Here is a 5,366-nt window from a genome sequence, read left to right as displayed (position 1 = left end):
CCAGAAAGACTCACAGCTGTAATCACTCTTAGAGACTTACCCAGAAAGACTCACAGCTGTAATCACTCTTAGAGACTTACCCAGAAAGACTCACAGCTGTAATCACTCTTAGAGACTTACCCAGAAAGACTCACAGCTGTAATCACTCTTAGAGACTTACCCAGAAAGACTCCCAGCTGTAATCACTCTTAGAGACTTACCCTGAAAGACTCACAGCTGTAATCACTCTTAGAGACTCACCCATAAAGACTCACAGCTGTAATCACTCTTAGAGACTTACCCAGAAAGACTCACAGCTGTAATCACTCTTAGAGACTTACCCAGAAAGACTCACAGCTGTAATCACTCTTAGAGACTTACCCAGAAAGACTCCCAGCTGTAATCACTCTTAGAGACTCACCCAGAAAGACTCACAGCTGTAATCACTCTTAGAGACTTACCCAGAAAGACTCACAGCTGTAATCACTCTTAGAGACTCACCCATAAAGACTCCCAGCTGTAATCACTCTTAGAGACTCACCCAGAAAGACTCACAGCTGTAATCGCTCTTAGAGACTTACCCTGAAAGACTCACAGCTGTAATCACTCTTAGAGACTTACCCTGAAAGACTCACAGCTGTAATCACTCTTAGAGACTTACCCAGAAAGACTCACAGCTGTAATCACTCTTAGAGACTTACCCAGAAAGACTCCCAGCTGTAATCACTCTTAGAGACTTATCCAGAAAGACTCACAGCTGTAATCACTCTTAGAGACTTACCCTGAAAGACTCACAGCTGTAATCACTCTTAGAGACTTACCCAGAAAGACTCCCAGCTGTGATCACTCTTAGAGACTTATCCAGAAAGACTCACAGCTGTAATCACTCTTAGAGACTCACCCATAAAGACTCACAGCTGTAATCACTCTTAGAGACTTACCCAGAAAGACTCACAGCTGTAATCACTCTTAGAGACTTACCCAGAAAGACTCACAGCTGTAATCACTCTTAGAGACTTACCCAGAAAGACTCACAGCTGTAATCACTCTTAGAGACTTACCCAGAAAGACTCACAGCTGTAATCACTCTTAGAGACTTACCCAGAAAGACTCACAGCTGTAATCACTCTTAGAGACTTACCCAGAAAGACTCACAGCTGTAATCACTCTTAGAGACTTACCCAGAAAGACTCACAGTTATAATCACTCTTAGAGACTTACCCTGAAAGACTCACAGCTGTAATCACTCTTAGAGACTTACCCAGAAAGACTCCCAGCTGTGATCACTCTTAGAGACTTATCCAGAAAGACTCACAGCTGTAATCACTCTTAGAGACTCACCCATAAAGACTCACAGCTGTAATCACTCTTAGAGACTTACCCAGAAAGACTCACAGCTGTAATCACTCTTAGAGACTTACCCAGAAAGACTCACAGCTGTAATCACTCTTAGAGACTTACCCAGAAAGACTCACAGCTGTAATCACTCTTAGAGACTTACCCAGAAAGACTCACAGCTGTAATCACTCTTAGAGACTTACCCAGAAAGACTCACAGCTGTAATCACTCTTAGAGACTTACCCAGAAAGACTCACAGCTGTAATCACTCTTAGAGACTTACCCAGAAAGACTCACAGTTATAATCACTCTTAGAGACTTACCCAGAAAGACTCACAGCTGTAATCACTCTTAGAGACTTACCCAGAAAGACTCACAGCTGTAATCACTCTTAGAGACTTACCCAGAAAGACTCACAGTTATAATCACTCTTAGAGACTTACCCAGAAAGACTCACAGCTGTAATCACTCTTAGAGACTTACCCAGAAAGACTCACAGCTGTAATCACTACCAAAGGTGATTCTAATATGTATTGTCTCTGTCTGTCCTTGCAATTCATTTATGTTGCCTTGCGCCTGTTAGCATTTAGCTAGTGTCCGCTATTTAGAATTCACTAGTACTTGGTTAGCATTTGTTAGCATCTAAAACCATTTTTTGTTTAGGTTTGGAAAGAAATAGTGGCACTTGGGTGCACTATCTATAATACTATATCCTCCAGGAGGTCTCTGGTAAAGGAACGGTATGACGCTGTGTAAATGTAGATACTGTCTAGTGACAACAGTAGGATCTGTAATGTGACTGACTCACTGTCTGTAATACTGTATACTCCGGTAGGTCTCTGGTAAAGGAACGGTATGACGCTGTGTAAATGTAGATACTGTCTAGTGACAACAGTAGGATCTGTAATGTGACTGACTCACTGTCTGTCTTACTGTGTAGAAACCATCTGGTGCTGCCACTTCTCCTCCAACTCTACCCCACTCACAGTTACATCCCAGCCAGGTAGCCAATGACAGCCCCGTTCTCTACGTTTCCAGCCAATCACAGCCTGCTCCTGCTCCTTTTACACATGGCACAGCCTGTGAGAGAGCCTCAGCCCCGCCTCCTCCTCATCATTAAATATTCAACCACTGCAGTCCCTGCCTCACTCTCAGTCTCTCCGTCTCAGCCTCTGTCTCTACCAGGGCCCATAGAGAATACGTACATCACTGCAGTCCCTGCCTCACTCTCTCAGTCTCTCCGTCTCAGCCTCTGTCTCTACCAGGGCCCATAGAGAATACGTACATCACTGCAGTCCCTGCCTCACTCTCTTAGTCTCTCCGTCTCAGCCTCTGTCTCTACCAGGGCCCATAGAGAATACGTACATCACTGCAGTCCCTGCCTCACTCTCTCAGTCTCTCCGTCTCAGCCTCTGTCTCTACCAGGGCCCATAGAGAATACGTACATCACTGCAGTCCCTGCCTCACTCTCTCAGTCTCTCCGTCTCAGCCTCTGTCTCTACCAGGGCCCATAGAGAATACGTACATCACTGCAGTCCCTGCCTCACTCTCTCAGTCTCTCCGTCTCAGCCTCTGTCTCTACCAGGGCCCATAGAGAATACGTACATCACTGCAGTCCCTGCCTCACTCTCTCAGTCTCTCCGTCTCAGCCTCTGTCTCTACCAGGGCCCATAGAGAATACGTACATCACTGCAGTCCCTGCCTCACTCTCTCAGTCTCTCCGTCTCAGCCTCTGTCTCTACCAGGGCCCATAGAGAATACGTACATCACTGCAGTCCCTGCCTCACTCTCTCAGTCTCTCCGTCTCAGCCTCTGTCTCTACCAGGGCCCATAGAGAATACGTACATCACTGCAGAACCAGTAATCTACCTATCCCCCTCCTCTGGCTGTAGAACCAGTAATCTACCTATCCCCCTCCTCTGTCTGTAGAACCAGTAATCTCCCTATCCCCCTCTGTCTGTAGAACCAGTAATCTACCTATCCCCCTCCTCTGTCTGTAGAACCAGTAATCTACCTATCCCCCTCCTCTGTCTGTAGAACCAGTAATCTACCTATCCCCCTCCTCTGTCTGTAGAACCAGTAATCTACCTATCCCCCTCCTCTGTCTGTAGAACCAGTAATCTACCTATCCCCCTCCTCTGTCTGTAGAACCAGTAATCTCCCTATCCCCCTCCTCTGTCTGTAGAACCAGTAATCTACCTATCCCCCTCCTCTGTCTGTAGAACCAGTAATCTACCTATCCCCCTCCTCTGTCTGTAGAACCAGTAATCTACCTATCCCCCTCCTCTGTCTGTAGAACCAGTAATCTACCTATCCCCCTCCTCTGTCTGTAGAACCAGTAATCTACCTATCCCCCTCCTCTGTCTGTAGAACCAGTAATCTACCTATCCCCTCCTCTGTCTGTAGAACCAGTAATCTACCTATCCCCTCCTCTGTCTGTAGAACCAGTAATCTACCTATCCCCCTCCTCTGTCTGTAGAACCAGTAATCTACCTATCCCCTCCTCTGTCTGTAGAACCAGTAATCTACCTATCCCCCTCCTCTGTCTGTAGAACCAGTAATCTACCTATCCCCTCCTCTGTCTGTAGAACCAGTAATCTACCTATCCCCCTCCTCTGTCTGTAGAACCAGTAATCTACCTATCCCCATCCTCTGTCTGTAGAACCAGTAATCTACCTATCCCCTCCTCTGTCTGTAGAACCAGTAATCTACCTATCCCCCTCCTCTGTCTGTAGAACCAGTAATCTACCTATCCCCCTCCTCTGTCTGTAGAACCAGTAATCTACCTATCCCCCTCCTCTGTCTGTAGAACCAGTAATCTACCTATCCCCTCCTCTGTCTGTAGAACCAGTAATCTACCTATCCCCTCCTCTGTCTGTAGAACCAGTAATCTACCTATCCCCCCTCCTCTGTCTGTAGAACCAGTAATCTACCTATCCCCCTCCTCTGTCTGTAGAACCAGTAATCTACCTATCCCCTCCTCTGTCTGTAGAACCAGTAATCTACCTATCCCCCTCCTCTGTCTGTAGAACCAGTAATCTACCTATCCCCCTCCTCTGTCTGTAGAACCAGTAATCTACCTATCCCCCTCCTCTGTCTGTAGAACCAGTAATCTACCTATCCCCCTCCTCTGTCTGTAGAACCAGTAATCTACCTATCCCCCTCCTCTGTCTGTAGAACCAGTAATCTACCTATCCCCCTCCTCTGTCTGTAGAACCAGTAATCTACCTATCCCTTCCTTCCCTTCCCTCTCCTCTCCTCCTCTCCTCCTCTCCTCCTCTCCTCCCCTCCTCCTCTCCTCCTCTCCTCCCTCCTTCCCTCTCCTCCTCCTCTCCTCTCCTTCCCTTCCCTCTCCTCCCCTCCTCCTCTCCTCTTCCCTTCCCTCTCCTCCTCCCCTCCCCTCTCCTTCCCTCCCCTCCTCCCTCTCCTCTCCTTCCCTCTCCTCCCCTCCCTCCTCCCCTCCTCCCTCCCCTCTCCTCTCCCCCTCTCTCCTCTCCTCCCCCCCTCCCTCCTCTCCTTTCCTCCCTCCCCCTCCTCTCCTTCCCTCCCCTCTCCTCCCCTCCCCTCTCCTCTCCTCCTCCCTCTCCTCCCCTCCTCCCTCTCTCTCTCTCCCTTCCCTCCCCTCCTCTTCTCCTATCCTCTCCTCTCCTCTCTCCTCCTCCTCCTCTCCTCTCCTCTCCTCTCCTCTCCTCTCCTCTCCTCTCCTCTCCTCTCCCTCTCCTCTCCTCTCCTCTCCTCCCTTTCACTCAGGCACTTCCAGCTGGTGGTGTAACACTGCCTCCCAGTCTCAGCTGCCTCTCTCTCTCGTTCCTACTCGATCTCTCTCTCTCTCTCTCTCTCTCCCTCTCTCTCTCCTTCCTACTCAATCTCTCGCTGCCCTACCTACTTTCCTTCCTCTCATTACATTGCCTGTCCTGTCTGAGGGATGCTGTGTTGGGAGAAGGGAATGTGGTGGGTAGTGGTTCAGGTAGGGCCACGAGCCACATGAAGACGTCAGCAAGCGAGAGGAGAGAGAGAGCTGGTTCTGTTTCTCTAGAGACGGATCCGTC

The 5,366-nt window shown here is 48.7% G+C and overlaps 1 long non-coding RNA gene across 2 annotated transcripts; it reads right to left on the bottom strand.

Moving 5' to 3' along the window:
* Nucleotides 1-3,281: 3,281 nt before the first annotated feature.
* Nucleotides 3,282-4,559, bottom strand: LOC127920678 (uncharacterized). Of its 2 annotated transcripts, XR_008106907.1 has the most exons (4): nucleotides 4,324-4,559; nucleotides 4,030-4,140; nucleotides 3,517-3,701; nucleotides 3,282-3,442 (listed from the first exon to the last, which is right to left on the bottom strand). It is a non-coding gene; the product is annotated as an uncharacterized LOC127920678 (long non-coding RNA). The 2 variants fall into 2 exon arrangements; XR_008106906.1 differs by lacking the exon at nucleotides 3,282-3,442 and having other exon boundaries at nucleotides 3,467-3,701.
* Between the last annotated feature and the right edge of the window lie 807 nt (nucleotides 4,560-5,366).

This window comes from Oncorhynchus keta, unplaced genomic scaffold (genome assembly GCF_023373465.1).
Source record: "Oncorhynchus keta strain PuntledgeMale-10-30-2019 unplaced genomic scaffold, Oket_V2 Un_contig_20236_pilon_pilon, whole genome shotgun sequence".
NCBI classification, from domain to species: Eukaryota; Metazoa; Chordata; class Actinopteri; order Salmoniformes; family Salmonidae; genus Oncorhynchus; species Oncorhynchus keta.
This window is presented reverse-complemented; position numbering and strand designations above follow the sequence as displayed.